At 43.4% G+C, this 21,326-nt stretch overlaps 1 long non-coding RNA gene across 1 annotated transcript in view; it reads right to left on the bottom strand.

The window, feature by feature from the left end:
* The window catches only part of LOC144239225 (uncharacterized), a 55,114-nt gene that overhangs the window by 12,950 nt on the left and 20,838 nt on the right, over positions 1–21,326 (bottom strand). Inside the window, exon 3 of the long non-coding RNA XR_013337344.1 lies at positions 605–731. This is a non-coding gene — a long non-coding RNA (uncharacterized LOC144239225). The remainder of the gene's footprint in view (positions 1–604; positions 732–21,326) is intronic.

The following is a 21,326-nucleotide window of genomic DNA, read 5'->3' as shown; positions in this document are numbered from 1 at the left end:
TCTGCGGCTGAAGGACTCAGGGTATTTGCTGTACCATTTAGCATCACAGCAGTGAAGAGTGAGTTGGCCTTAAGCTGGGTCCGATGCCCCTCATGCTATGCACATTTGGTCAGGGGGCCGTCTTGTGCACTATGGGCTGACGGCATCTGTGGCCTTTACGTACTTGATGGGCCTCTACCCCGGCTCCCAGTTGTGATGACCAAAAATGTCTCCAGACATCGTCAAGTGCCCCCTAACTAGGGCGGGGGGAATCCACCTCCCCACTGAGAACCACCAGTTTACATCATACAATCCAGTGGGGGCAACAACTGGATCTGGCTGTCAAAAATCATCCTACGCACCAAGCGCAGGCAGGCACACAGCACATATACAGTATATCTGTGGTATTAGAATTTCATGGGGGATGGTGATTAGGGAAAAATGTTTAAGAAAGGTTCTGGGGGGGGCGGTGCTAATGAAAGAGGAAGATGGAGGGAGGCGGGTCTAAAGAGATACAAATGGAAATCATGTGCAGGCTTATTTTTTTACCTCTCTAAGAGCCGATTTCACTACAGGAATTCACCCTGTTCCGTTTCGAGCTCATGGAAGTTTTGTTGACTCTTACCCCAAATGTTATTGTCAGAAGTTAGAGGGATATTAGTGTCCACAGTGGCGTCTTCTGATCTCAGGAGGCCATTCTCTGGTTAGATTTCATCTCCTGTTAGGTCCAGCTTGCGGATCCCCGCCATCACCTGGGAGAAGAGGGAGGGAAGCATAATGGATTGAGGGTCTGCAACACGCCAGTCTTCGTGTGGGGAGTTTATATCAGTCCCCATATTGACTCTCCGAGGAAGGAGTGAGCACCGTCCCCAGCCTATTATGTGACGCCGCCAAGAAAGCTTTGCAGCCAGCAAGCGGTGGAGGGAGGTGTTGGGTTTGGAGTTGAGGTCAACTGTCTACCTGAGGAGTCTAGCAGAGGTCAGAGCCCCTGGCTCGGAGTAGAAGCGCCATAAATGGTAAGGCTGTAGCCTTCCTGAGTTTTCTCTTTTTTAGTATACAAACTGAATTGGCTAGAATTACAAGAAGAAGAGTGAGCAACGTCAGGATAGGTGGCTTTAAATCTCTCCTCTTCTCCCCTCACCCTTTACTCAGATTTTTTTCTTAAGCACCTACCATCTTGCATGCTTTCTGCTGGTAGAAAAAGACAAATGGGTCCCTGCCTCTGTGACGCTTACAGTCTGGGTCTGCTTTGTCCAAATGGCAGCCATTGAGCCACATGTGGCTCTTGTGCATGTTGATGGTGGCTAGTGAGACCGAGGAAAGGAAACTTGAGTTTTACTTAATTTCAATTTCAGTTTAAAAACTCCTCCTCGATCCCGTTATTGAAAAACTCAAAAGTATGCTTACAACAGCTTGTCAGTCTATCAACTGCAAATGTTATTAAAGCTAGCTGCAGATCAACTATTTCCAGGGGGAAATGTAGGATCTGAATTGAGATGTTCTGTAAGTAGAAAATACAGCCTGCATTTTGAAGACTTAGTACGAAAAGGAATGTACCTTATTTCATTATTAATTTTTAAAATACTGGTTACATGTTGAAATAATGTATTTCAGCTATATTGGGTTAAAAGGCATTGATATGAGTTCTGCCCATTTCTTTTCAACTTTTAAAAAAGTAGCTATTAGAGGGATGCCTGGGTTAAGTGTCTAACTCCTGGTTTCTGCTCAGGTCATGATCTCACTGTTGGTGGGCTCGAGGCCTGGGTCCAGCTCTGTGCTGACAGCACAGATCCTGCGAGGGAATCTCTCTCTCTCCCCCTTTCTCTCTGCCCCTCCCCCACTCGCATATATGCTCTCTCTCTCTCAAAAATAAATTAACTTAAAAAAATAAAAGTAGCTACTAGAAACTTTGAAACCACACCTTTGCCTCACGTTACATTTCTACTTTGTGACAGTAGCCTAGAGAGTCATGGGTTCATTTCCCTTTATACCACAACCTACTTAAGCTTCCTTCCCACATCTGTAAAACATGGACAATATGATAAGAGGACAGAAATAGGCAAATTAAAAGAGAAAATGCATGCAGAAATTGTTGCATGAATAAATTAGGCCATGGGTCTGATTGAGTGGGGCCGGGTAATACTTAATTTTTTTCCCAATTGGATAAATAGTTCATGCTCATCATAAAATATTTGAATAATCTATGAAGGTACATAAAAAGTAAAAATGGCCACTACCCTAAGTTAACTTGTTACTGACCTTCCTTTTACACAGACAACAGACACGGTGCTTGCGAACCCAGCTTCTGGGGTCGTGTTTTGACTCCACCACTTAAACTCAGCTTCCTGAGCTGTAGAATGGGGATAAGAGTAGTGCCTCTATCAGGTCGTTGTTAGAGGATCCGATGACCCAAGGTTTATAAGACACCTAAAGTAATGCCTGGCACCTGATAAGCATTCTGTAAATATGTACTAAATCTGCAAAACTAAGCTGGTGTTCTTCCTGCCACGCCCATGCCCCCTCTATGCCCAGGCCGACATTAGGGTCTCTTGTGGTTCCTTCCATGTTTCTGTCCTGGCCCATATAATCATGTATGATTATTGATAATTGCTTATTTTATAAACATGTGATCATATTATAAATACTGGAACATGCTTTTGTTTGTTTGTTTGTTTTTAAACTTACGATACCTAGATTGTGGAATCTTTTTCTGCCAAGTTAGTTGCTATCTGCAAATGACTGCATAACAATTCTGTGGCAGAAATGTACAACCTTTCTGTGACCGCCCCCCTATTAATGGCCGTTTTGTTTGTTTGCTGGAAGTTTCTGAGCATTAAAATGTTATGCTGGAAAGGCAGGGAGGAGGCCAACCTGATTAATTATACATCCAAACTTGAGTAAGCTTTGGGGGCTGAGCTACAGATTCGATGCATATGGCAAGAGGTTCATTTTGAGTTAAGTAACTATCTGAAATCGCCCGGCAGTTAGATAATTGACCCAATTTAATTTTCCTATAGAAGGGCCACCGCTGGTTTGTCTGCTTGATCTATAGGTATGTCACCATGCGTATTACAAACCAGTCGGCGAAGTATGAAGCTATTATTACTAATTAAAATCACTTCCCCGCAGAACCTCACCTCCGCCACCTCACTAGCCCACCTGCCTACCTTACCCAGGATTCACCCCTTCAGGAACGGCTAATGTGAGCTAAAAAATCAATAGCTCAATTAACAATCAGGATTGGGGCTTCCAGGCAACAGAGATCAGGATCAATAACTTATGTTCAGTGAAATTAAAGGCAGTTGTTAAGTCAAGTGGTTAAAAGCTGCAGGCACAGACTATGGGGATATCCATCAAAACCCGTTGGGCTCTTTCTCTGGAGAGATCGAGGAGCACATCTTTCTTTGCCCCATCTTCCACATGGATGGGTGCCTAATGAAGCAGGTGCATCCTCACTGATTCTTTTCTGAGCTAAATCCCTGGGCCCCGGGACTGCCATGGGCATCTGAGCTGACTTGAGGGAGATTCTCCTTTCATTAGGAACAACACAGCGAAAGCGGAGAATCCGGAATCCTCTCTGACATCTGTTGGGGGAGGAGAGGGAGTGAAGTTTCCTGGCATCTTCTGTTTGCTCCATCTGCCCTGCATCATAAACATTTCATCAGTCAGCTAACATTCAGTGAGCATGCACTCCGTTCTTCTAAGCCTTGTAGACTTTGCAGGAGTCAACCCCAGGTACGGTTCTCGCGTTATTCATTGGATCAGTTAGGAGAGGCTAGGGTGGAAGTAGCAGAGGGCTCCAGACATGGATGGGGCAACCCACCAGGAGTCTGTGCCTGCTTTGTAAGAGTCCTTGGTGGATATCTGGGTTGGAGGGGGGCAGATCTGTTTCTGCCTTCTCACTCTTCCATCCTTTAAGGACCTAATTATCACCTTCATCCAGCCCATGGAAGGGGCAAACATAGCTTGGAAAGTCACACTTCACTTCTTCAAAGCCAGGGCTCAGAAGAGTGCTCTGAATTCCTGATTCCGTTACATGGCCCAGACATGAATCGCCATCCTGGCTGCAAGAAAGGTTGGGAAGTATAGTGCCAGGAAATAAGAGGGGAGGACAGGTTTGGGAGATCAGCTAGCAATGTCTGCTTCTTTAGCATTACCTCCCCTTGGGGATATCTGCAATTACACCTGCCTGTCATGTCTTCCCTTTCTTTGGGTGCTAGAACTTCTCTTCCCTTTAGGGAACTCATTCCATTGATGGGATAGTCCACATGCCCAGCCACAGGATGGTTCCATGACCTCAGTTGGGCCAATCATAGTCCCTCTTAGGATATTTCTGTAGGATTAATCAATAAGAGGTCATATCTTCCTGCTGGAGGTACTAAGTTAGACATGAGTCTGTCTCGTGTATCATACCTACAATTTGAATAACACTCACCTAAGTCATAGAGAGACAGTGTCCTGGTATAGCTTCTATGCTTGCTGGAAAGGGACATGGGACCCTGAGAATACTGCCTGAGTGCGTGGATCCAATTGCGCCAGTTATCTCGGAAATTTTCCAGAGAAGAACACCAACAACTGTTCATGAATTCCTTGGCGTCTATGGGCCATTGTGTTGACTGGACACAGACTCCTCTTTTATCATGAACCATTTCTACTCAGCGAGTATAGAAATCCAAAATCAATGGAACTAAATATATTCCTTCTTTCTCACTTACGATAGTTTTTATTTTGGTTTCCACCACCAGTAGCTGCAAGAATATTGATCAACGTCTTCCCAGCATACATTAGTTATGAACAGGAGACACTATGTTTTCACAGTAGAACATCCGCTCCCATACTCTGCTTTGCACATGGTACTTACTTTGCCTGGAATCTCTTCCCTTCTCTGCCCATTGGACTTATATTCATCTTAAATATTAATCTAATTCAGTTCTCTTCAATTCAGTCAATAGCAACAGGCTACCTTTGATGGGTCAAATAACTTGTTAGGCACTGGGAAACAGAGCTGGATAGGATAGGAGCTTATGGTCTGGTAGAGAGAGTGTCACAGACACAATTACCGCACAGAGAAATAATAATCATAATAATTAGGATTTATTGCATGCTTGCTGTGTGCTGGGCACACAGTTTCAAACTTTTATGTGTATTCACAGTGGCACATGTGCTACTCTCATTCCCATCTCACCCTTGGTGAGACTAGGGCACAGAGAGGTTACGGAACTTAGCTAGGATCACTTAACTAGCAAGTGGTGGAGCTGGAATGTGAACTTGGGGTGTCTGGCTCTGAAGTTCTTGCTCTCAGACACTGTGGATGACTGTCTCTAAGAATGCTAATGCAGGCGAATCACTGGCTGATATGGGGGAAGGAGATGAGGGCAACGAGGTGGTGCTGGCTACCATTTCTCTTACTACCTCATGAGCTTCTTGAGTTTGGGATCAACATCTCCTGGTCTCATTTCCCTAACACTCGGCTTCAGGGCACCTAGCACACAGTAACCCCCTTTATCCAGGATTGAACAGAAGTTCTGAGAACCTCTGATGGAATGCACAGTGACAGAACGATTAGAAAATGTGCATGGTCTCTCTTGCCTACTGTTAGCTCAACCACTTTGGAACCTTCAGATTCAAGAGGACTGGTGAACATTCAAATATGGCATGGTTGGCTTCTGAAGGTAACTATGGTTATGATGGACATTCAGGCCCAGGTTCCACTGGAGAGGTCAGGATCCAGTCAAGTGACACATTCTCTTCACACATCAGCTATCTTGGAAATGACACATGGGATCTGTAGCCATGTGACTAAACACAGCAGGGGCTAGCACTTTACATGCATTCTATTATTTAACCATCAAAAAATTCTTATGATCGGTACTATCACCCTTTCATTATTTTAGAGTCAGTGCTTGGAGAAGTGGCTAACATGTAAGTGCTACCCATCTTGACACAATGCAAAATCTTAACATACAGGCCAAAAAGGGCTTAGTTTTCAGACACCTAGGGGTCACCTAGAAGTTGGTTAGGTGGCTGTGTTGACTTTTGCTGGGAATTAGCTGGCCATAGGCTGGTCTAGGCTGGGCTTGGGAACATGACGGAGCTCTATGTGTGTCTCATCTGTCAATAGGCTTGCCTGGGTATGTTCTTACAGTGATTTTTGAGGCACATGCCCATGTCAATACTGCACTGTGTCATGTTTGCTAACGTCCTATTGATCAAAGCAAAATGCATGCCTGAGCCCAGGGTCTAGGGGCAGGGTGGGAGGACACTGCAAAAATTATGTAACAAAGGCCATGCCTATAGGAAAGGGTGAAGAATTGGGGCCATCACTGCAATTGACCACAGGACTCAATAAATGTGTGCTGTATAGATGATCGATGAGTGCTCAAGGCTCTGAGAAGTTATAGAGGAGCCGGGGGTCATACAGTGAGTGTTATACAGCGCTGTGCGTTAAGCCCAGGCAGGATGAATGACCTGAGTGGGTGATTTTGGAGCCGCTAGAGGCCTCCTACTTTCCCTATCACCTTTAGCTTCTCCCCTGGCTGTTAGGTGAGGCCTGGAGTTTCTTATATCCAGGGACGGGAGCCATTTATGTCCTAAACTAAAATCAGACTGTAAAAGCCTCTGTCCCTGGGAGAGAAGACATAGCTGTGCCTACTAAAGGGAACAGCAATTGGTTTCAAAGCCTCAAATGAGTCCAGCTTTTTCTTCTTACATTAAGAAAAGTTTTGAAAGACAGAAGCTACATGTGTTCATCATACAGAAGAGTACAAAAGAGAAATGCACAAGTAAAATGAAGATAATTGACAACCTGTAGGTAACAACTAATACCTAGGCATATTTCCCTCTAAATATTGTCATTATTATTATTTATAAAATTGGAAGACAGGTTTTTTTCCTCCAAATCTTTAAATTGTAGTTAGTTAACATATAGTGTAGTAATTGTAGTTAAATATAGGAGTAGAAATTAGTGATTCATCATTTACATAGAACCCCCAGGGTTCATCATCACAAGTGCCCTCCTTAGTACCCTTCATTCATTGAGCCCATCCGCCACCTACCTCCCCTCTGTCAGTCAGTTCTCTTTTGTTAAGAGTCTCTTGTGGTTTGCTTTCTTCTCTCTCTTTTTATCTCCTTTCCCATATGTTCATCTGTTTTGTTTCCTAAATTCCACCTATGAGTGAAATCATATGTTATCTGTCTTTCTCTGACTGGCTTATTTCACTTAGCATAATATTCTCTAGCTCCATCCATGTTGTTGCAAATGGCAAGATCTCCTTCATTTTTGATGGCTGAGTAATGTTCCATTGTATAGATATACCACATCTTCTTTATCCTTTCATCAGGAGCTGGGCATTGGTGCTCTCTCCACGGTTTGGCTATTGTTAATGGCGCTGCTATAAACATCGTGGTGCATGTGCCACTTCAAATCTATAGTTTTGTATGAAGATTTAAAAAAATTTTTTTAATGTTTATTTTTGAGAGAGGGAGAGAGAAAGAGTATGAGTAGGGGTGGGGCACACACACACACACACACACACAATCTGAAACAGGTTCGAGGCTCTGAGCTGTCAGCACAGAGCCTGACACGGGGCTTGAACTCAGGGAACTGTGAAATCATGTCCTGGGCTGAAGTCGGACACTTAACCATCTGAGCCACCCAGGCGCCCCAGAAGATGTTTTTGATACAGAATTGTGGCTTAAACAAATGCCATAAACATAACTCACCACCATTAAAAGCCCATTGAAAATAATATTTCCAGTGGCTGCAGAATAACCTTTTGTGCAAGTAACGCTGTAATTCATTTGACCAAGTGTCAACTGAATATTTATATTGTTTTCAACTTTTCTCTGTTATAAATAATGTGGGGATTACTAATTTTTAGTTTTATACATCTTTTCACTATGAAATTGACAAGTTGCTGTACACAAAATTTTGAAAAAATAAAACNTGAGTGTTATGTGGAAACTAATTTGACAATAAACTATTAAAAAAAATAAATAAATAAAAAGACTGTTTGAGCTGAAAAAAAAAATAAAAAAAATAAAACATACCATCATAGTCAACACCGTAACTGTTCTACATTTTCTTCTAGTCTTTTCTTTCACATAATTTTATGCTCACCTTTTCCTGACTATAAAAATAATATAAAAGAAAGAAGTAAAAAGCAGGAACAAAAATCATCCATGATTCCACCAGCTAGAGGCAATCACTATTAACTTTTTGGCCCATTTTTCCATATCATCCTCATCTTCATCCGCATCACTAGTATGAATTAATTATTATTTTACATGACTGAGATCATGCTAAATCTGCAGTTCTTCTATCCTTGTTTTGCTTAATACTGTATCAGAGCATTTCTCCTTGTGATTAAAAGCTTTAAAAGGTAATTTACAAATATTTTTTAAAGCATTAAATAGTCCGACATAATATTTTACTGACTGCATACTAGCTCTTCAAATAGATGTGTCACAATTAATTTAACATGGCCATGGGGTGGGAGGGACAATGTTAGCTATCATGTTTTGCTGCAAGATTGCTAAAAATGGAATTAGTGGCAATGCATTGGAAGTATATGAACATTTTACTTTATTAAATTTTTAACAGTGTTTACATATTTATTTTGAGAGAGAGTGAGAGCATGAGCAGGGGAGGGGCAGAAAGAGAGGGAGACAGAGAATTCCAAGCAGGTTCTTTGCTGTGGGTGCAGAGTCCGATGGGGAGCTCAAACTCACAAACCGTGAGATCATGACCTGAGTCGAGATCAAGAGTCAGAGGCTTAACTGACTGAGCCATCTGAGCGCCGCAGTATATGAACATCTTAAAGGCTTCTATATGGACCCGTTTCTACACAGTATGCATAGCTAGCATGTAGGGGCACACCATACTGTGCGCTGACTTTAACTTCTCAACTACACATGTTTTAAACATCGATTTCCTTGAAGAAAGGGATTATCTTGTACATTCTGTGTCCCTGGCCAGTGACTGGCACAAAAATGAGCTGTGGTATAGATTAATAGCAAAAGCACTGATCATGGATCGATCCTGACAGCCTGGGTTTGCCTCGAGGCGCCTTACTTCCGGCAAGTTAACAAGCCTCTCTCTATTCAGTTTCCTCATCTGTTAAAGAGGGACCGAGATAGTACCATCCTCCTAGGGTGGTGAAGATTCGGCACCCGACTTCTACCATGTTCTAAGCACTCTGTGAGCGTAAGCTTTGAGCATTCTTTTTGAATCGAAGGGGTCCGTGTGTTGGTTAAAAGCATGGGTCTCCAGAGTCACGCGGCCCTAAGTTTTGTGCAGTTTTCTGCCATGAGAACTTTTCCTACCCCTGCAAGCCTTACTGTCTTCACTGGCAAAATGGACCGATAATCGTACCTACCTATGGTGAGACCAGTATGTGAGGCTGAAATGAGGTGATGGAAGTTAAGTGTTCAGCATGTTGCCTGGCAACTAGGGAGTGTTTAATAAATGGGAGCTACAGTAACTTCCGGAGAGGGAGTACAGGCTTGGTCAGACATGTCCTGCCTCCATCCTCAGTGACAGCCAGTGCTAGGGGTTTGATGTGTCCTTGTAGACATTTCTTTCTCTTTCCATCATAAATATCTGCGTGTGTGTGTGTACAGTCTCGGTGGCTACCGTGATCGTACTTTCCTTGTTCTCTTTTTAACCCGCTGGTGGCCCGGAGGTTTTCTCTCTTTTGTTTCTGTTCTGGAAGCTGGTCCTGGTAGCAAGATGAGAAGGAGGTGTCTTCAGAGGCACTCTTGCACCTGCATGTTGGCAACCCTGCCCTGGGCAAGGCAGGGAGGGTGGAGGCAGAGCACTGTCGAAACGACCTCCAGGAGCATATAGCTCCTTCCCCACTTTGCCACGAGGATGTATTCCACTCCGTTTTCTAAATATGAGGTAATGCAAGTAGCAAGGGCTTGGTGGCATGTCGGTGTGGTTAATTGTCCCAGTCCCAGGGATTTGAGAGCTCTCCAAAACACTTGAGAAAATCTGCTGTATTGTTAGCCATTTCATGTTCCGTGCTATGCTCTTCTTTTCATAATTGCATTCTTAAAATATGTGCTTGATGAATAATCAGCCCCATCTCCTACTTTCAATTATATTTACTGTATAGCTTTCCCAAGGGAACTATTAAAAACACACACTCATTAGCTCCATCAAGTACTTTCACAAAATAAAATTGATATCTCTCTTCCTTGAGATTTTTTTTTTAACTTAGGGACGAGAGTCCTACCCAAAGCGTGGCAGAGGCAATGGCAGAGTTCGCCCAACAGTCTCCGAGTGATAACAGTTTCCCCCCTTTTAATTAATTTTCTCCTTGAACAGAGACGGACTTTGCGGAGTGTGACCTGGAATTTTTAAACATGTTTCTGCTGAGGGGTTAATTGCTCCCTTTCAAATGCATCATCATGGGTTCTTTCTGCAGGACAATTTATGGCTTTCATGATCAGTTAAATTATTTTTTTCTCTTAACAAGAGCCTTAGACTGCTAACCTGGGAAGCGGTCCTTATCTATTGCAGTGGTCGTCAGCTCCGTCTTCCCATTAGAACCACCTGGGAGCGTTTAAAACATGCCAGAGCCAACAGTCCCCACTCAGACCAATTAAGTCAGTATCTCTGGGCATAGAGCCTAGGCATCTGTATATTTTAAAACTCCCCTGGTGATTTCAGCTTGCAGCAGGGATCACAAACCACTGATGTAGTGAGAAAGCCCTCATTTTACAGAGGAGGAGACGGAAGCTCAGGCGGGTTAGCTGACTGCCTGGTGCTCCTCTGAGGAAAGGGCCTGGGGTGCAGAAACTATACCCCCGGTGTCCTGCCTGCAGGGTTCTGTCCTAGGGCTTCAAAGATTTTTTCTAGTTCAGCCCTTATAATGACTTAATGATTTTTTTAAAAGATTTTATTTTTTAAGTCATCTCTCTGCCCAACGTGGGGTTTGAACTCATGACCGCCCCCCAACCCCGATCAAGAGTTGCACGCTCCGCTGACTGAGCCAGCCACACACCTCCACTAATGATTTTTTAAACTCCATATTACCGCAAGGGAACCAAAGCTCATAAGTGCTGAGTAACTGAACCAAGGTTATATCATCAGAAACTTGGACATATATCTGTTTCTGATGCACAGCATAACACAATGATTTCTCTTTAAGCCTGTGTATATTTTCCCTGGAATTTTTAAAAATTATTTTTATTTATTATTATTATTATTAGTCACTGGAATTTCTTTCTAACTCAATTCACAGAGAGGTATCTTGGGGTTTCAGGCTGAGGGTGTAGCTACTGACAATCAAGGGCCAGAGCCTCTCAGACGCCTGTTTACAGCAGGTGTTTGATAGGTTTGTCAGTACACAAATAAGTGCAGGTGACATTTTCCAGGATTGTTGGTTTAAATTTTTTTAAATGTTTGTTTATTTTTGAGAGAAAGGGAGAGAGCAAGTTGGGGGGAGAGGCAGAGAGAGAGAGGGAGACAACACAGACTCTGAAGCAGGCTCCAGGCTCCAAGCTGCCAGCACGGAGCCCAACGCGGGGCTTGAGCCCATGAACCGCCAAGCGTGACCTGAGCCTAAGTGGGACACCAAACGGGCTGAGCCACACAAGTGCCCCAGGATTGTTGGTTTTAAGTAAAGGAGATCCTAGATCCAATTGCTTAAATGGCTTACATCATTTCTAAGTGTCAGTACCCTGAGTCTAGATGCTCAAATCTTACAGCAAAGGGTCTCATTTATCCCCAGGGTTTGTTTTGTGTTTCCTGTGTGTCCACTATGGCCTTGTGACCCATGTTCATGGGCTCTGATTGGCTTGGTTCCAGTCATATGTCTGCTTGGAACCAGTCACTGTGTGGAAAGGACTGCAGTTGTCTCATGGGCCAAGTTTGCATTGCATTCCAGGGACAAATAGTAATAGTAATAATTAATTAATTAATTAAAAAATAGCTCTTGAGGCAGCTGGGTATCAAGAAGGGCCCAGATAGTTTTAAGCTCTCCTGTTCTCCCAGTGTACGTATTCAAGGCTTTGGAAATCCATCTCCCCGGGGGCCCACAGAGACACTTATCCAGGCCTGGAGTGCCCTCTGTCACAATCCAGAAGCTAGTCCCCCTCCTTCTACCTCCCTCTTCCTCTCAGAGCCAAGACAGAAATAAGGAGCCACAGGAAAACCATTTTATGATGGGGTTTCAAACATTCCGAGCATAAAGTTTACTTACAGTGTGCAGTGTATGTGCTTGTGTGTGTGTGTCTGTGTGTGTCTGTCTGTGTCTGTGTGTGAAAAGCCTGTCCTTGGGCTGAGTGTCAAAACCCTGGAGATTCCTCTGAGAAGAAGCAAAGGATTCTGAGGACTGTGCACATCTTACAAGTCAAGCAAAGAAATTCTACTGACCTGAGCCTGAAGCCACAGCCCAATCTGTCAGAGGAGTGGAGTAGGACCAGTTTTGTTGAGGCTAGTCGTGTCTTCTGAGGCTTTCTGAACTCTCGGAATAGAAAGAGTAGAGTGCGCGCGCGCGTGTGTGTGTGTGTCCCCACATCCCCATAAAACCAGCATTGCTTAAGGCCCCATGAAGTCAGTGTAAATCAGTGAATCTTTTCCATCTCCCACATGATCTATTGGGGATGTGGCTCATTCATATGGATCTTAAAAAGTGTGTGCACAACAGGGAAAAAGAGACAGAGAGACAGACATCGAGACAGAGAGCTCACTTCTGCGGACCCAGTAGGAACTCAGGTGCACCTAATGACACAATTACTCTGAATGTTTCATGCAGAACAGCAACGCCATTGTTTATTGTTCAGCAATGAACGTGTGCAGCTGCTGGGAGTGGTTTTTTTTCTTTTTAATTAAACAAACTTTTTTTATATTTATTTTTGAGAGAGAGAGACAAAGAGAGACAGAGAGAGAGAGAGAGAGAGAGAGAGAAGGCAGGAGGGACACAGAATCTGAAGCAGGCTCTAGGCTCTGAGCTGTCAGCACAGAGCCCGATGCAGGGCTTGAACTCATGAACTGCGAGATCATGACCTGAGCCGAAGTTGGTCGCTTAACTGACTGAGCCACCCAGGCACCCCTGGGAGAGTTTTTATGAGGCAGTGTTTTGAGAGAAATGAGCAGTGTGGAGACTATTGTTTGGAGTGGAGGCACCCGAAGGCTGGGCCCTGTAGATGCTGGCTGGAGGTGGATGGGGCTCTGTCCACGAATCAGACCACGGTGATGGGAAGCAAAAGGCATTGCGGATATTTAGCTATTGGGTATGGAATGTTCCAGAAAGTAAGAAGAGTAAAGGGCAAGACATTCAGTGAATCGGAAGACCAGGCATGTAAAAATGCTGATGGGGTGCGTGAGATTTATGTACCAAAATGTTCAGCACAGTTACTGCTACTGGCACAAAACGTGGAAACAACTCCATTATTTCGCAATGATGTAACAATAGAGGGTTGGATCAGTTATGATTCACTTACGATTCACTCACTTACATGCTGTAACGGAGCCGTCACGAATGGCATACTGTGAAGAACTGGCAGGAGAATGGGGCAATAGTCTTGCTCCATGACAAATGAGCGGAGGACGTGATGGGGCATCATCCATTAAATTAATGGATTGCTCCCACTGTTTGCTTCTTTCTTTCTCAAGCACTTAATACAAATATATTTTATTTTTATGTCTATGAAGTCAACACAGCTACAATGTGGAAGCTTTGGGAAGCATAGACAAGCATTAAAAAATTCCATTCCCTGATGATAACTACTGCCAACGTCTTGGTGCATTTCCTTTCAGTTTTGGTTTTTCTCCCTACATGTGTCATCCTGGACTGCTCAAGTCTTTCACATTTTTAGAAGCACTCTGGCCTCTGCAATTACCAAGGATTGAGCCTCTCTTTCTCAATCTGTGGTCCAGGGGATTTAGTGAATTCACTGAATTTTTCCTCACTCTGTCTCCTGAGATCTAACATCCCACTGAGCCCAATGACCCCTTTCCATGTACTTTCTCACAGAGGCTGTAGCGTGAAAAAGATCTGGGGAAAAACTGGGGAAAATTACAAAAGCGTCAAATATCTCCCTTCTTGGAGTTCACTGACTCTTCCCCACCACTAAGAATTTCTCCCTGTCGGGCTCCCTGGTAAGTTCTAGCCACCTGCATCCCAACTACCATCTTGACCCTTGATCAACTCACATTCAATTAAATATAATGTTCATACATTAAGTGAGTTAATTCTTTGTGTTTCATTCCATCTGTATTTACATAATGAGCCTTGAATTTCAAAATGAAAAATTACTGCCCAGTTATTTTCCCAAACTGAAGAGAAATCATCCCCCAGGCATACATTCTTCTGTTCTCCAGAACAACCAAATTTTACTTTTTGAAAATTTGCACATGTATATATACATGCACAAACACATATGTACACACATAGATGTACACACATAAAATACCTAGAACTGTGGGGCTTGAACCCACGAACCAGGAGATCATGACCTGAGCCAAAGTTGGACACTCAACAGACTGGCCACCAGGTGCTCCTGTATATATTATTTTTTGTAACTAATTTTCCACTAACTGTATTTCATGGAATTGAGAATGCCATCAAATACAATAAACACCATCCTTTTATGTACCACTAAGAAAGAAGAAAAACCTTTGCCAACAAATTTTTGACATGCCATTGAATATAAGACATATCCTCACTTCAGTGTGGCCACGATGTGAAAGCATATCTACCTTAGAATAAGTGAAACAGGGTATGTACCAATCAGCCATTGCCAGAATCAAAGTACATAAAAATCGCCCAAGTCTCGCCTCAGTAGCATATGATAATAAGGAATTGTTCACTGCATATACATTTGCGGATTTGCTCAGGGCTGGGGCGGGGGTAGTCTGCTCCATGTGTGCCATTCCGGGGCGCAGGCTGAGGGTTAATCACCTCCACAGTATTACTTCCTTGGTGGGTCACTGGTGGCTAAGAGGAGAGGGCAGGCCAACAGAGCAAGCAGATTTTGCGCCTCTGTTTGTGTTATGTATTGCTCACATCCCTTTAGCCAAAGCAAGTTACATGGCCAATTTCAAAGTCAGGATGTGTGTGTGGGGATATGTATTCCACCCATCATGTCAAGGAAGTATATATACAATACACTACTGGGAGTGAAGCCTTGAGACCAATAATTCAATCAGTAGGGTATTTCAAAATCATTGTATCTTGTACTTTATGCCTGTTTGTAGCCTAGCTCATACTTTTTGGAACAAAGTAGATCATAATATATGTAAAAGTGCAAGGGGGAAAAAACCGCCACCAAAATGTTAACAATTGTTTCAGAGATTGGAGGAAAGACTTTTTAAATTTTCTTTTCTGTCCCTTTGATTTCTCTAAGTTTTCAGTAATGAGTAGATGTCACTTCTTAGTAAAAGACAATAAATGTACACCTGCATCATTCATGATTTCCTGTAAGAAGTCCGTATAGGAAAGTAGTTAGGGAGCCAAATAAATGGCTATTTCTGGGGAAATGTAGAGGAAGGGACTGGCTGTTGGAGAGGATACATGATTATGCTTGTTCCCCAGTGTTAGCTTAAGGGCATGAGGCAGATGACTAAGGTAAGATATTCTGATCCTGGGGAACATGGTACCGGTGTGTTTATTACGATGGGTGGGCCAGACTGGAATGGGATGGGTGGAGCCAGGGCCACACACTTAAGAGGGGCACCAAAAGCTCAGAACACATGTGCCAGGAAGATGTACTCTGTCTCGAGCCTTGGAGCATTGAGCCTGGATGCCTGCCATCCTTCTTACTCTGGTGAGAATTCTTCAGGAGATGGAGGTGATGCTGAACTTGGAGGTGGAGCAGAGTTGGTAAGAGGAAGCCAAGCAAGACCTGACCTGAATCTGCTAACATGCAGAGTGTAGTCAAACACCTGAGTGTGAGACCCCAGAAGAGCATCTCTCAATGGAATCATGCGTCAGAATCACCTAGGGAGCCTGTGGAAATACAGAATGGCTGGGCCCCACCTCCAGAGAGGTGGATTTACTGGGTCTGGGATAGGACCTGAGACTGTGTATTTCAGATAAGCACCCCAGTAGCATTGATGCTGCTGGTCCAGGGACCACACTCTGAGAACCACCTCACTAAGGCTTGTACCACCTACCTGGAGAGCTTTCAAATAATCCTGGTGCCTATGCTTGCACCCCAGACCAATTAAACCAGAATCTAGGGGTGGGACTCAGTCTTCAGTAATTTTTTTTTTTTTTAGAGCTCCCAAGGTGAAGACAATGTGCAGCCAAGTTTGAAAACTGCTGTTCTGAGGAGAATTAATTTAATCTGTTTAACTACTGAGTACATTGGCAGCAGGTACTAAATTAACTCATCACCAACCACCACCCCTTTCTCTGTGGACCAAGAGTTAAGATTGTGCCAGTGGAAATCTCCTGGAAGAGCGGAGCTTAAATCTTGGAACTCGACCACCTTCCTGGATCCCAAGGAAATGAGGCAGAGCTCTTGGCACGTGGTTGAGGAGAGAATGAGTAGAAATAGGCAGAATCTTAACCTGCATGTGTCCTCACTGGTGAGGGACAAAGGTCATGGTCAGACGCAGGCTGCTCTCATTGAAGCAAGAGTGGTGAATGATGCCGGGGTCTTACACGACACGGGGTGGCAGGCACTCAGCAGGCAAAAGGACTATGTCATCAGAAGACTTCGAAGTCATCTCCGTATGCCTTTGAAGTTGCCATAGAAGGATCAAAGTGATGCCATATGAGACACTTCTATAGCTACAGCTTGAAGGAGGTGGAATTTGCCTCAGGACTTGTCTCCTTTCTCTCTCTCCTCTTTCTGTGGACTTTCTTCCTTCCAACCCAGGTGTCTACCAAGTCTTGTTCTCTAGAGTGTGTTAAAAAAATTTTTTTTAAGTTTATTTATTCTGAGAGAGAGAGAGAGAGAGAGAGAGAAAGAGAAAATGAGCAGGGGAGGGGCAGAAAGAGAGGGGAGAGAGGGAATCCCAAGCAGGCTATGCACTGTCAGTGCAGACCCCAATGTGGGGGTCAAAACCACGACCTGTGAGATCACAACCTGAGCCAAAACCAAAAGTTGGAAGCTTAACTGACTGAGCCACCCAGGCACCCCTAGAGTGTTTTTTTAAAAATCTGAGGTGGCAGCCAGCTCTTTTCTAATGACACATTTGCTTAAAGAATACCTCCTGCCATGGGAGAATACCTCCTCCTTACATCTTACCCCTTGCTAGAGTGCACCCTGGAAATCAAGGAGCCTTCGTTAGTGTGAGGAATGGCTCCCGAATGGTGAGATTGCATGCTTGGGGCCAGAAAGGCAACTGTCTTCAAAGACTTTGTTAGGGGACTGAGTCATGTCACCCAGAATTCATATGTTGAAGTCCTACCCCTCCATGTACCTTGGGATGTGACTGTGTTTGGAAATGGGGTCTTTAAAGAGGTAAATAAGGTAATACGAAGGCCATATGGATGAGCCCTAATCCAATATGACAGGTATCCACAAAAGAAGGGAAAATTNCTTTGGGGATGAGCACTGAGTGTTATGTGGAAACTAATTTGACAATAAACTATTAAAATAAATAAATAAATAAATAAATAAATAAATAAACAAATAAATAAATAAATAAAGGGAAAATTAGTGCATAGATGTATTAGGACGGAAGACCATGTGGAGTCACAGGGGGAAGATGGTGGTCTACGAGCCAAGGGGAAGATGCCTCAGAAGAAACCAACCTTGATCTCACACTCCTATCCTTTGGAAGTGTGAGACAATAAATGTCTGTTATAAGCCACCCAGTCTGTGGTACTCTGTTATGTTAGCCCGAAGAAATGAATACTGATTTGAATCGTTGATTTTTGAGGAAGGATTCAACTTATTTTCAATAGGAATGAACCAAATGAGTGGAAATTAGGGTAGGTGCATTGGGCTCAAAATACATATAACTGAACATTCTTGACTGCCTATTAGTAAAATAAATAAAAAACCCCTTATATACCATCTGACTTTTATGAGTTTTGTTTCATAACTGGGAGAGGAAATCTTTCTTGCAGTGGAAAGAGAGACCCAAGAGGATGGAATGATTTTGATCTTCATGGAGTCCTTAGGGCTTATTTTGAATCCCTATGGAAAGAAGAGCTTAGATGCATAAGTTGAAAACATAAGAAAGAGTTGATGTAACCTATTTTAAGGACTTCCTGGGAAGAATGGCTGCTACCCAAGAGCACCCAAAGCTGTTAGGTATCAGCTTGTTCACTATCCCCTTCTCCTCCTGTATCTTTGTAGCAGACACCTTTTGGTGGCTCTTACCAGTTGGCAAAAATTGCTCTTCCTCTGGAAAATTCCCATTCCCTACAAAGAATCATAGCAGCAAAACCCAATAGCCATGATGGTGGTGCTATGTGAGCTGAACCCTCTGGCTGCAGCCTTATTGGACCAGGGGTGCTGACGTGACTCAAACAGAGCCAATCACAGTCTCTTCCCATGGAATTTGAAATTGGTCCTAAAAGATGCCGGCCTCTATTAGCTGGTCTACAGCTGTTTAGGAGATGAGGCATATCCATAATTATAATTATTACTTTTTCACATGTGCCGCAGGATTGCAGGGGGAGAATCACTCTGAATGTTAGATGGGAATACAGGTGACAAGTGCAGAGGAGTCAGTCATGGGTGGGTTTTTATTTTCCTGCTTCTTCCTGTGGTCCCACTGCATTCCTGTCCTTGGATCATTTAACAGACCCTCGAGCACTAGGACACATTTCCATCATTAGGACACTATTTCTTGAGCTTGGATAACATCTGCTGTGATGGGTATGAGGGTTATCACTTATTCATCTTTTCAGATACACAGGTGATGTGGTCTGGATTGCTATTATTTGCAGGCCCAGGATTCTCCTCTGTACCGTCTCGACCAGGCTGGGATCACCTCCACTCATTCCTCACTCTGAAGACTGACCACAGCTTTGCAGAGTAGCTAAATAATCTCATGGGTCCTTAATGAGGAAACTGGGGGCCCTTTTCTAAAGCTTGGTGTTCTGAGTGCCCTTAAAGTCATGGACTCAGTTTCCAAGCCAAATTTAAACCAGAAGTCACTCGATTTGGCCTTAGAGGCTAATTAGACTTGATTCATCATTTACTCCAATCTGTTAAATTTAATACCCAGCCTGACCCTACAGCTGGATGCTCCTAAACTTTAATTCATCCCAGTGGCCAATTAGCAATTTCCTTCCAGAAACACTTTTTTGGGTGGCTGATTTACACATGGCTTACAAAGATTAATTGGGTTGACTCTGGTTCTGTTTTCTAATCTCTCAAATAAGGCTCTGACGTGGGAAGGGAATGAGATTATATACCTATGGAGTGTAGCATGGTGTCCAGCCAACAGAAAGAGCTCAGTATATATTATGAGCTGTTACTATCATCATATTGACCGCAAAGAAGATACACACTGGGTTAGCCATCACCAGGATGAAGCTTGCAGGACAGATGGATGGGTGGGACTGGGAGACTTCTGTTTCTCTTCCAGAGCCGAGGGTTAATGGGACCCACAGGTTGAAACCTGTCTTGGGGCTTTCTGTCTCCTTGCCTGGGGTGGTAATCATATATTTAAGCCTTTTGGCCAAGGCATCTTTCAAGGTGAATTATTCAGCTGTTCCCCATTTTGCTGAATCAGCTGTTATTTCCCACAAAGTGCAGACTGGCCAGGGTGATGGGTCTGTAAGAAAAGTATGCTTGTACCTGTGCGTGTCTCTCTCAATTTGTTTATCTCTGTGTCTTTCCTCTTATCTGTTGTGTATCTGTTTTCTTCTTTCTCATTGCCTCTCTTGTTTCCACTTGGTGGGCTCATGAATATCATTTGAGTGTGCCCACATGCATGTCTATTCGTGAGGTTCTTTGCCTGTGGTGATCACATCAAACTCCAAAATGGAAAAATAGCACCCTCCCCCCTCCCTTTTGAAGCAGCTCATTTGTTTTGAAACCTTCTTCTTCTTTTTTTAAAATTAAATAAAGTAGTTACTTCTTGGCTGGTATAGAGATTTTTTTGATCATGATTTTTGAAAATCACTTTCCTGAAAGTTCTTTCAGAAGAACACTTTGAATCAGCCCCTTCTAGGGTTTCCTTATAGCCAGAGATAAAACACCTTGATCGAGCTTCCATAAAAACACACATCACATCAATTAACAGATATCGCCAGGGGCAGGCTTCTTGTTCAACATCTGCTACTTTATTACTAACAGCACCAGCAGAATATATTATGGGGAGCATGGCTGTGGATTTCCACTGGCCTCCAAGAATGCAGAGATTTGCACTAAGCCTGCTCACTTTTCTAATGAGCCATATTAATACTCCATATTGAACCCGTGGGGTGCCACATTTTCCTCCCCCATTCTGGCACAAGCACAAAGGCTATTACATTGTGGGTCCTTCAACTCTACCCCTAAGGAGGCTGTTTTCACAAAAGGCATCAGGAACAAGAAGTAATGAGTGATAAAGGCTATATTTCTTGATCATTTACTGTATGTCAGTCTCTGTATTAGGCACTTCTCATGCATCATCTTGTTTAGTAGGAAGCCAATCCTGTACAGAGGCATTATTATTCCCATTTTGAAGATGAAGATGCTGGGGCATAGAGAGGTCAAGTATGTTGCTCAAGGTCATATAGGTAGTGAGTAGCCATAGGAGACAGGGACAGTTCTTTGTTCCCATCTCCCCTTATTCTGGAAATGACCCTGACTTTCTGACCTAGGGAGTGGGAATGTGATGTAGACCAAACTAATTGTGATACTCATCTTCTGGGAAATGATGGTTGATCTTGGGTCGACACTGACTCAGCATGTTCAGTGAGAATCCATCTCTGGAATTAAGCCTCTTCAGAGGCTGAGAGGAAGAAGGAATCATGCCCCCGTGGGATTGCTAAGCTATGGCCTCAGTAACTTCTTTGCCCACCATGTGGAGATGTTTTGCTTTCCATCTTAGGAAAAAAGAATGAAGCCAACAGGCAAAGAGAACTGGAGTAAACAAAGATGAGGGAAAATCTGAAGGGGGTAGTGTTCCTGGTTCTAGTTCCCAAGGATTTGGTTTAGGTTTAGGCAGATCTTCACTTCACACTGGGAGTCACCACATTCTTTAACCCGACTCTGAAGTCCAGAAATCCCCTTTGTGGTTTGAGCATATTTGAGGTGGGTCTGGTGGCTGAAAAATATCCACAAATGGGTATGTCTCCATTTGAGATGTGGAGTCTCATTCTTCTCCCCTTGCATATGGACAGGACTCAGTGAATCACTTCTTTTTTTTTTTTTTAAAGATTCTTTTTTTTTCATTTTTAAAAAATGTTTATTTAGACACACCTTCCTTTCTTCTTCTT

The sequence above is a fragment of the Crocuta crocuta genome, unplaced genomic scaffold (assembly GCF_008692635.1).
Source record: "Crocuta crocuta isolate KB4526 unplaced genomic scaffold, BGI_CrCroc_1.0 scaffold16, whole genome shotgun sequence".
NCBI lineage: Eukaryota > Metazoa > Chordata > Mammalia > Carnivora > Hyaenidae > Crocuta > Crocuta crocuta.
Note: the sequence above shows the minus strand (reverse complement) of the source record. Positions and strands in the feature narration are given on the sequence as shown.